Below are 11,951 nucleotides of genomic sequence, written 5' to 3' on the forward strand. Positions count from 1 at the left end.
GAAACAGAGCTATCTGCTTCCTGCTCAATTCATGGGTGCACAAGCCCAGAGAACAGCTGATTGACTGGGGCCCTTGGCAAAAGACCCCTGCTAATTTACTGTTGATCACCTCTTCTGAGAATAGACCATCAATAGTTTACAGACGAGCAACCTCTTTAACACACTTGTAAAGCACTTGTTACTGCCCTGCTGTGCTCAACCACAATGTTCTTCCGAAACACAACTGATTGCCAAGACAGACGATCAGCTGTGTCTTTCTCTAGCAGGGTGCGGGCATGCAGCCCATAGATTGTCTAATGCTGGTTGTGCACAATCAGCTGAAATCAGTGGTTAAGGCCAGCATTATTCTAATGTGTATGGCCAGCTTTAGGCCTCGGTTACACAGGAGTTTTTGGGTCCGATTTGCAGACGCGCTTGCGATCTGCAGATATATAGACTCAATGCATCCCAGTGGGAGCAGGCACATGTCCGTTTTTATGCGGATGTGCGATAAATTATAGGACACAAGGATTCGCAGAACGCGCCTATCCGCATTCTGCGCAAAACAGTGTTCTATATATGCGCTCAATGGGGCTGGCGGCAACAGCGCCGACCCCATTGAGAACATATACTTAAGATTGTTCTCCTCTGCCACAGCTGTGCCACAACTGTGGCAGAGAAGAACAATGTTCTCCCATTGAAGTCAATGGAGCCGGCAATACAGCCGGCTCCATTGAAAGCAATGGGCTGCCGGCAAGCGCTGCATGAATTTTCGGGGAAGAGCTTAAAATATAAGCCCTTCCCTGAAAACCATCCTGAAAATGTGTAAAAAATTTAAAAAATGTATACTCACCTTTTTCCTGCAGCCGGAGTTCAGCTGCGTCCGGCCGGAAGTTCTCCTGAGCTGCTTTGTGTAGTATTCAGCAGGAGAGGATTTAAAATCCCCGCCTGCTGAATGGGCTGCCTCTGATTGGTCATAGCCCTCACCAATCAGAGGCAGCTCTCACTCACCCATTCATAAATTCACACAGGCTTCTATGGGAGCTTCTAATGCCAGCAAAGGGAGGGACACGGAGGGGGAGACAGTTTAGCATTGCTAAACTCTCTCCCACTAGCCAATGGAATTCCAGGCTGCGGCGTATATACGCCACATCCGGCTGTATGAATGGGCTTGTCTTTTTCTTGTCCATGCGATTTTTGGCCGCGATGCGGGTTGCCGAAAATCCCAACGCCCGTGCGAATAAAGCCTTAGTCAAAGACAAAGATTTCTGTTCAACTGGATTCCCCTAGCACTATCTAATCTTTAGTAATTGCTGCATGCAATCATGTCAGCCATGTCTCTGACAAGCTATCACCAACTCCTAGTATTCCTGCTGTGATAAATTTAGGCTGTTTGGGGGTCAAATGCGTACACGGCAGAGGGAAAAAAAAAAGTTACCGCACCAATCATTTAAGCCAGTAACTCAGTGCATATGTATTACACAATGCCCTCATCCTAGCTGGGATTCGGCTTGTCAGTTTAATAAAGAGGCTATCAAAGTAAATTATTTGTTTTATGCACATCTCCCAAATTGATATGACACAGGCTAAAATATGAGTGTCTCACACTGACATTTGACTACGTAAGCTGTATTTTACTTTGACACTGAAGATAAGTCTTCATGTCTTTGTTTGTTTGCCGCTTCCTGTTTCTCGTCGAGTCGGAAATTTGTAGAACTCTATAAATATAAACAAAAAGAGTTTTCGAAAGAAATTTTTGTTTTGCAGAACATTAACATCGGAAAACACGAGAACGTCCTTGTTTTCCAAATTCTCACAAACCACACGAGCTGTCAAGGTCTGATTGATTTATTTTATTAAAGACTGTGATTAAACACAGGATCCTTTTCACTAAGGTCAACAGAACAGGTTAATTTCAAGCAACATCTTCCTCCAGGGAAGAAGGTTTTGGATGCTGCTGTCATCCATCTCTGTACTTGCTGTGTCCTACAATTAACCCCAATGGCAGTGTTGACAAAATACTTGTCTTTTCCAGTTAGTCGCAGGGATGCGTGCTTCTTCCTACTAAAGCATTTGCAATTTTCTATCATTTTCTTATATATTTCTCCGTATATTGTGACGTGCCTGTGTGATACAATACCGCTAAAGGCGCAGACTGCATTGGATTTTTTTCTTTCCCCCCCTACACATTGATATTATCAGGACAGTGAGATAATGATTGTGTCCTTTACTTTCAGGCCTCCTTATTTCTTACCAAACTAGTTATAAGTAGAAAATGTCTCGAAATGTCTTGAAGGGAAACGATCATTATCTCACCGGTGACATGGAATTAATTGACGTCTCTGGAACCGAAGTTAAATTTCAAAGTTAAAGGTCATACAAGGTATCTTAGACTTCTAAAAGAAGTGACAGCATTAAAATGTATATTCTTGAGCTTTGACACCATAGATTGCATTTGACTTTGAACGAAGGATGAAGAACAAAAATCAAGGTGTCGGAGGTAAGGTTGATTCTGCCCAGTCAGGTGAGTGGATGGTATTACCCTCAGGATCTACATGGCTGAGTTGGGGCATCTTCTTTCGTGGTCTTTACTTCTGGTGCCGTGTTTTGTACTGGAAGATCATCTATGGAGGAATGGAAAGTCTGGTGAGATATTGATTTAAATGCAATTACTAGATGACCTTCAGCACCTATCTCATTGTATGGATTCAGACGGCAAAGGTTTCTTGTTAGTGAATGGAGATGTGTATTGATTTAAGAATCACAACCTTCACTAGATCATTAGAGATGACCAGATACCATTGACTACCAGAAACCAAAATAAGAGCACTGACCATCAGGTGTAAATGCCGCCCTTTAGAGACTGAAACCCCAATTTTTCATTAGTCAACAGTGGCCAAATGCCGAATGCACCACTAACTACCAGAGTATGAATGATGGATATGCCAATGATCATTCAGGAAAGAACACAATTTGTATCAAATATTAATGTTCAACTGAGCCTCAAGACATGGAACGTACTATTTAAACACATCAAAATTAAATATATATCACTTACCAGCTGGTGGCGTCATTGGTCCCTGGTGGTGATGTTCCACCAATATCTAGGGACCTAACACTAAATGTACCAGGGTCCATCACACAGGACATTAAAGGTATTATCAAAAGATATAAACCTATACCCATCCACAGGATATGGGGTTAAGTCTGTAATTTATGGAGATCCAACATCTGGGACCCTCACTGTTTATGAGAAGAGGGGCTACTTCACTTGACTATGGGATTGCTGGAGATAGCTCAGCACTGTCCCTTCAGCAGCCTCATAGAGATGAATGAAGTGGAAGCATGCAAGCTTAGCCACTAATCCCCTCATACGGGCAACATAGGTCCCTGTTGTCATGGTCAGTGGTGGTCCCAGTGGTTGGACCCCTACAATTCAGGTACTTATCCCCTGTCCTGTGTATAGGGAATATGCTTATATATTTGGACAATCCCTTTAATTAATTAATTTTACAAGCAATTTTCTTATTTACCAGTAGGAACTAGCTGGTGGTGCAGCTTATGTAGTGAGGAACAAGGTACCTCAAAGCAAGACTGTGTAGTTAAAGGGGTTGTCCAGTTGTAGAATAGGCCATCAACAGTAGACCAACGAGGGTTTGCCACCTGGGACTCCCATTGATCAGTGAACATCTTATTGGTGGGAGTCCCAGGTAGCAGATTCTAGGTTTGTCTGGGTGTCAATTTCTGCTACAGTTGCGATCAAAATTATTCAACCTCAATTCAGTTTGGAGAAACCACTCATTATATTAGTTGTGCTGAGCTATTTAAATTGTTCTTGTTTGATTGCTTTTTGCAAATAGCTGAAAGTTTGTAAATTTGGCAAATAAACCTAATTTGCAATTGGAGTTGAATAATTTTGATTGCCACCATATCTGACCTTTCACAATACATCAGGCAGTTCAGGATACCCGCTCTGGATTCCGTAATGCAAATCTGCCCGTGTGCAGGGGGCCTTACACAAGCTGAAGCCATTTAACATTTCCATAAATATGCCTTTTGTATTCTGTCTTTAGTCATATGGGTGTGTGGTTTTGGAGTGGGGAAAGCACATTGTATAGCCAAAAGTTAAGCATGCTGCACAACTTGTACTTCCATGTTCTAGCTAACTCTTGTGTAGCTCACAGATAGTTCTTTGCTAGAGATGAGCGAGCACGCTCGGTAAGATCAGTTACTCAAGCGAGCCTCGCTCATCTCGAGTAACTGCCTTCTTGCCTTCCCCTCCGAGCGTGCTCCCCTCCACTCTCCCCCGCCGCCCCCCGTTGCACCCCGAGCACGCTCGGAGGAGAAGACAGTTACTCGAGATGAGCAAGGCTCGCTCGAGCAACTGCCCTTACCGAGCGTGCTCGCTCATCTCTATTATTTGCTTTAGTAATAGCTTTTATGTACTTTTCTTTTATCAGTCAATTAATACTTAGCCCTAAATTCAAGCACAATTAGCAGTCATAATGATACATTGTCAGGCAGATTAAATTGATTCCCTTTCAAGATACATTTGGTATTAACTTGAGATTCATGACCAAAATAATTACAGTAACTGTCGTTTCAATATTTTTCTCCATAAATCTAAGGTACAAGTGAAGATAAGAAACTTTGTAATATATTTTAGTGAGGAAAAATGCCTCTTTCTCCATCTATCAGACTCCTTTCCTTTCCTACTGCACTGATTTAATCACTTGCTCACTGGTAAAATTCTTCTTCATAAATAAGAGCTTAGCAGCTTGCTAGGGGATCAGGTTACAGCTGCTGCCCATAGAAGTCTATGGAGAGGACAGGAGGAACAGTGGGAGGCTGCTAGAGAGAGGCACAGAGGAGTAAGGGAAATTCCAGCCTGTTTTGATGAGGCAAATTTTATGGCTGTCGAAGCCCCCAGTCATACAAAGTAAAAGAGCAGTTTCCGTCTCTCAGATAGCAGCAGGCTCTATGAGCTGTCCCGTTTGCGACTAATAGGAGCCACTTCAATGTTGCAAGTATAATCTATTAGTCTGTAATCTGAGTATTTTAAGTAATCCAATTTAAATCGTAACTCCATCATGAATGGTCAATAAATATACATCACTTAACCACAACTTGAGTCCTGGATTTTTTTTCTATTGGTAACATAACATAGTATGTTAGTTCAGCTTATAACCCCCCCCCCCCCCATGTTGATCTAGAGGAAGGCAAAAAAAAAACCTAATGAGGTAGAAGCCAATTTTCCTCATTTAAGGGGAAAAATTCCTTTCTCACTCCAAGTCTGGCACTTGGAATAATCACTGGATCATCGGCCCTTCTGAAGTAATTAGTGATTATAACATGTAATATTGTTACACTGAAAAAAGGTGTCCAGGCTCATTTTATACTCTTTTATCAAATTCGTCATCACCACGTCCTTAGTCAGAGAGTTCCATAGTCTCACTGCTCTTACAGTAAAGAACCCCCTTCTATGTCAGTGTAGAAACCTTCTTTCCTCTAGACATAGTGGGCGCCACCCTTGTTACTATCACAGTCCTGTAAATGAATAGATGATGAAAGAGATCTCTGTATTATCCCCTGGTATATTTATACATAGTTATTAGGACGCCCCTCAGCCATCTTTTTTCTAAACTAAATAATCCCAATTTTGATAACCTCTTGGGTATTGTAGTCTATATATAAGGATTGGGATTCTGTTTGCGTACCTCCAAAGCAATGACATTTTTCTACTTTTTTGGATAACACATCACTAATACAGGCATTGTTGAAGGCTCTAGTAAGTGTTTTACAGTTTTACCCCAGTGCTGGATTCACAGCTGCACAGCTTCATACTGCTGTATAATGTCCTCCATGCTGTTGCTGCTACTGAGTGTTTGCTAAAGAGGACAGGAGAGCAGGATCGTCTCTCCTCTATGTGTGCTGTGTATGGGATACGTCATAGCAGCTATTGTAGTTCCCCTTCTAGAGCTGAGCTTAGGGTAAACTGATAATTACAAATTGAGCTTAAACAGGGGAAACTGGTTAAAAATGCTGTACCCAAGTAATATAATGGTCAGCTATACTGTTATTCTTCATATATATGTACACAAGAGCTTCATTTCAAACAGCGGTTACTCTTTCATTTTTTCTGTCCCTCAAAATAATGGTCTATGGTTCTGTAGAGATTGCATAATTGTACAATTGTACATGTGACTCATCTTATACAGTACACATTTTTTTAGTAGTATGCCATCTATAGTTAGCTCTAGCTCGGTTTATAGTTCCCATCCAAATATGCTGCATCTGCATACTTACTGGGTTTTGCCTTTGCAGACACTGGACATGAATACGGAGTTGGAGGTTCTTCATCTTCATTCTCTCTACAGAGGCCTCTAATTTTCACTGCCACATAGGTGCAGGCTGCATGAAGATATAAGTATAGGCATATAATACACATATTTATCTACTGTATCTAGCAACACTCCCCTAATCCCCTCAACAGTTTAGGCCAAGCTGTGATCAGGCATTGTATCCACTTACAGTGTGCAACAAAGTAGCTTCCCCTCGGTGCCTAATAATATAGACAATGTAGCCGTTTCACTGGAAGGCCCACTATGATCCAAGAGCTATTAATACAAAAACTATCTGTTTCCCTTCATAGGTTTGTGAATGAAGTATCTTTTTATATTACACTGAGAGTAGAGACAGGCAATCCAATAGGAAAGAAGCGGTCCAGAAGTAGGGAGGACAAGACTAGCCCAGAGCCATCCAGCCAAGGGAAACACAATTCTTTATATTTTTCTCTACAAACGCATTTAGTATAAATGTAATCAACCAATTAACCTTATCAATAAAGTCGTAGGAGGTATCCTGTATCCATTTCTGCACCACAAGCTTTCGGACCATATAAAGCAACTTTCGCCACTGCCATATAACCTAAGATACATATGTAGGGTATAGACTCTAGGTAAACTGCATATACATCATTAATAATGTCTAATACAGCCTTTCAATACCTATTTAGGGCACATTCACACAAGCGTGTGCGTGTGCTGTACATAGGTGCGCTCAAAACCGCAAACACACGTACGTGCACTAACACGTGTGAATGCAGATCCATGCCCATTGCCTTCAATGGAGCCACAGCTGCTGCTGGTGGCCCCATTGAAAGCAATGGGCTGCCAGCAACCCCTGCAGTGATTTTTGGGGAAGGGCTTTAAATATAAGCCCCCCCTAAAAATCATCCCTGTTTGTGTAACATTTTTTTAAAATAAATAATAATAAAAAAAAAAAAAAAAAATTATATATATATATGCTCACCACTCTGCCGCTGCTGTGTAAATATTCCTCGCAGGTAGTCCCCTTGTCACTGAATACTGGGACAGCAATGTGGCAGAGGATTTCTTTATCCCTGCAGGGAGTAAAGAATCCCCTTCCATAGCTGTGACAGCTGTGGCAGAGGATCGCGATGTTCTCCCATTGCTTTTAAAGGGACCGGCACTTCTGCATTTCCATTGAAAGCAATTGGCTGCTGGCAAGCCCTGCAGTGATTTTCAGGGGAAGGGCTTTAAATATAAGCCCTTCCCGGAAAAATCATCCCTAGAATGTGTTAAAAATTTTTAAAAATTATACTCACCTCTCCTCACCTGCACTGCTCTGAAGCTCTTTCAGCAGGCAGGGATTTAAAATCCCCATCTGCTGAAAGGGCTGTATCTGATTGGCTGAGCGCTCAGCCAATCACAGGCAGCTCTCAGCACTACATTGAATGACAGCTGAGTGCTGCCTGTGATTGGTCACAGCACTCAGCCAATTACAGGCAGTGCTTGGCCATTCATGACAGCTGTGGCAGGGAATTCTTAACTCCCCATTGGGAGTCCCCAGTGCTGTCACAGCGTTCAGTGACAAGGGGACTCCCCGCTGGGGAATATTGACACGCACCAGGAACCTATGGTGCACGCATGTCCTATGGTTTGCAGGTACGTGCGTTTGCATGCCTGTAAAACATGGACATGTGAACACACCATAGGGAATCAATGGTTCTAATAGATGCGTGGTTTTGAGCGCACAATTGTACGCACATAAACACGCTTGTGTGAATCCACGCTGCATCAATGACAGTCCTAAAACTTGTGGATAAGATTGGCAATCCCAGGGATATTGTACTGCGCTTGAAAGAGTATCTCATGCATGCTGTCATGCGAGTCTTCCTGGCTATTTTTTGTGTTTACACAGTAAACTTAGTGTGAGACCGGCCTAATTCTATCAACAATAGAAATTTGTATAGCTTGTGAATAAGACCAAAGAAGGATTCATAAGAACCAATCAACTCGAGAAAGGGGCAATGCATGACCCAAAGTCATCCAGACCCGACGGTAGCCACATTTTTCTAGAAAGCATGATTCAGCTGAAGATGTTAATAAAAATATGTTTTCGGTATTTGGAACACAGTTTGCAACGTGTTGAACTGCTCTGATTGACCATTTATACAAATCTGAGATATATATCTTATCCCCTTATATTTCCATTTCCCAACCCCTCTAGACTAATCATCTCCGGTAACCAGGGTATCTCTCAGATATGTATTGTGTGTAGCCCAAGATATCAAGCATATCCCTCACTTTCCACCATACCCCATGCATCGGATAGAGTGCGCAGAACTGAGTCTCCGACCGTTTAAATTTATGTGCTTCCAATGCTTCCAGTAGGGAGTCAGTTTTGAGAAATAGCTGTAATACGCTTCCTATAGAATTCTGCTCCTCCAGGCCCCAACCCAATTAATGTTAAAGTTGGGCAACCAAGAAATATATACTTGGGTGCGGGACCGCCCAACCGCTCTCATCTTTGTTGCGCTTTAATGTTTCTAGCCTTATACAGGCTCGTCCCACTTTTCAAATTAAAATTAAGAATAGTCCGGTGACCTTATAAAACACTCATTGTGGGATCCACACCGGACTGTTATGCAGGATATAGAGAAGCGGCGGGATCCATATCATTTTTATAGGGTTTATACAAACAATTACAGACAGCAGCAGCTTATTCCAGATTTCCCATTTCTGTTTCAATTTCTGCAACAATGGGGCAATGTTCAACTTGATAAGGACATAAATATTTGAAAGCCAAGGTATTTGAAGGTAGAAGTATTCTAACCTCATTCTTATTGAACACAGTATAGACAATGCCTGTAGCTTGGGGGAATTGTATGCTGGCAAGTAGAGCTGCACCTTGTGCTTTTCTGCAGCGTTCCTTGAGGTACTGAAGCTCCCAATATAAATAGATGCTGCCAGCCTGCTGTTATCTATATTGTGTCACATGCCAGAACGGTGTCAAAGTTCCATGCATAAATTTGTTCAACTTCATTGCATTAAAGTCATATGACTGAGTTTTCCAAGTAAATCTTATCTCTACTCAGTCTCTTGCTTCTGCGTATGTGAGATTCAAGATTTTCGGGTCTATAACAAACCAAGTGCTGTACTAAGGAAACTCAACAATTTCTGGACTACTCAATGCTGGGAACAAGAAAACTGATCATCCCCCAATAGTGGGTTTGCCCCTTTTGTCTCCTTATATACCGTATCAAAAATGTTGTGCATGATACAGCCATATATCACTTGAGTCTATTAAGTCTAGCATCAACATAGCATATCCAATTTCAGGTAAACTATTAATTGAGTTTCAGTATCAGATCAATGGGGATCTTTTACCCAACACCTCGACTGGGTATTAGTCTAGTATGTCTCCACCGGAAGTATGGGTTAGCCAGGCTGACCTACAGGGAGACGGATTCATTCTCGGCTGGGATTCCCTTTTCCTCTTCTCATGACGGAACAGGAAAATGGGAACCCCAACACAGATGTGAACATACGGGAGCTTGCGTGGTTCGTGGCTCAGATTGATTGTCAATAAAGCTTTAGGCTACCTACGCACGTGCGAGTGCGATATTGAGCCAAGAAACTCGGCCTGATATTGCGCTCGCCAAACTCCGTTTTTACGCCGATGCAAGGCGTTTTTTCCGGAAAAAATGCCTCCCATCACATCTATGGAGTAGAGATCCTCCAACGTGGGTTTCAGCCATGTGATATGTTTTACTCTCCCATTGAAGACAATGGGCGATGCGTTCTAAGGAAAGCGAAAACGTAGGAAATGCAGATAGAAAATACATTGTTTGTGTATATAACTCTGCTCATATTGGCGTGAGATTTGTGCGTCCCGTATGAAACCCGCCTTACTGTAAGAACGAGGCCAAGATATTTCTCACAGCACCCCTTTAAAAAAAGCATCTTAAACTGAGAAGTTATCAGTATCTTCCAATACGGAGAGCAATTTCTGTACTAAACGCCGTTCAGGAATGAAGTGCTGCAGGTAAGCTGCTTTGCTGCTTCATTAATATTCATATATTTTATTAATTATATAATAGCAGATTATGCTGGAATTGAAAAGCTGATGAATTGACGTAATATGGAGGGAGAGAAATGAACCTGTAAATGTCACGTTTTAATTGAATGAATGTCATTTGCATGTAAAATCCAGGAAGAAAACAAAATCCTAAATCACCTGCTGGGGAATGCATGACGGGGCTACAACTTGCGTTAGTTCTTCGCATTTTGCCGGTCCTAACAAATTTAGATATCTATACTTATCTTTCCCGATATGCAAATGGGTTGCTCTGTGTGCAGAGATAAAAATACTCATTCTATTCTCTATGGATCGTGTGTCCCTTACCTTTCAGTATTAATCAGACCATTTTGCCAGCTTCCCGTCGCTTCCCGTTAGCAGCTATTGCTGAGCATATGAGTACAATGTACAAGTGACAATCCGTCTCTCACCGGTGACAGGTACCTTGTTAAGAGAGCCAGGTGTCAAATGTCTGTGGGAGGGACGGTAAGGAGAGCAAATGAGAGATGATTAGCGTGTTTACCACAACCTGGTACAATAACACCTGCAGTATATATATTACTTGCACGCGGGAATTGGATGTAAATTTTATGCACTGCCTTTGTTTTTCAGTACATTTCACTTTGAGTACAAAATACTCATATAATAAATCATTAAAGATAAGTTCTATATTGCTTACTACAGACTTTCCAGTATTTTAATATTTTTTTTTAATGCATGCTATAAGATACAGGGGGGGAGACAAAAATATGGAAACACCGTACAAAATGCATGCCTTACGTTACATGGGATTGTAAAATCAATAAGACATGTAAGGACTGATTTTAAGTCAAGATAATATGACACAGAGGCTGCTGGGCAGGAGTGAACATCTCCCCGAGGTTCTATTGGTCAGGGGTTTAAGCCACACAGCTGCTGTTACAAGCAAAACCACGCAGAGCAGGGCAAGAGGTGAAGTAAACACAAATTTGGTGGAAAAGCTTTCAGCTACGCAGGGGTCAAAAGGGCAGCTGAGTGCTAATGGTTAAAATCCCATGTATTTTGTACAGGGTTTCTATATTTTTGTCTACCCCTGTACATGTAATAGAAAGATTTGTTATAAAAGTTAACAAAACGGTGAGAGTATCTGTGACTGGGAATATTACAGTGCTAGGATCTTGCCAGAGGTGTAATGCAATGTTCCTTGACCCATAACTGACAATCCCGTCACATAGATAATTTTTTCATGTCTGTATAAAGTGTGGAAAGCTGAGGTCTCTCGCCTGCGGATCGCCGACCTCTCAGTCTGGACTTGGGCATCACGCGTGTATGAAATGGCTCCAGAGACAGGTTTTCTTTTTTAAACTGGAACCTGCCAGCATTTATTTAACACAGCACAGCAATGGATAGACGGCATAAAAATGTCCATGGTTGACAAACCCACAAGGTCTCTGTCACTAACCCCGTCTGTAGTATCTAGAGGGTGTCCTCCTCTGACAGACGGGCGACAGGCCTAGATTAGTTCACACTGGACTTCAGGCTCCCAGTCCTGATGCAGCGTCTCTCACCGCCTCTCTGGCTAGTAGCCAGCATGCCCCCTTCCCCCGAGT

General features: G+C 42.1%; 1 long non-coding RNA gene across 1 annotated transcript; it reads right to left on the reverse strand.

Moving 5' to 3' along the window:
* Window positions 1–1,846: 1,846 nt before the first annotated feature.
* LOC136579718 (uncharacterized) lies at window positions 1,847–10,832 on the reverse strand. The gene is made up of 3 exons (XR_010786901.1): window positions 10,690–10,832; window positions 6,286–6,390; window positions 1,847–2,603 (listed from the first exon to the last, which is right to left on the reverse strand). It is a non-coding gene; the product is annotated as an uncharacterized lncRNA (long non-coding RNA).
* Window positions 10,833–11,951: the final 1,119 nt, after the last annotated feature.

This window comes from Eleutherodactylus coqui, chromosome 10 (genome assembly GCF_035609145.1).
Source record: "Eleutherodactylus coqui strain aEleCoq1 chromosome 10, aEleCoq1.hap1, whole genome shotgun sequence".
NCBI lineage: Eukaryota > Metazoa > Chordata > Amphibia > Anura > Eleutherodactylidae > Eleutherodactylus > Eleutherodactylus coqui.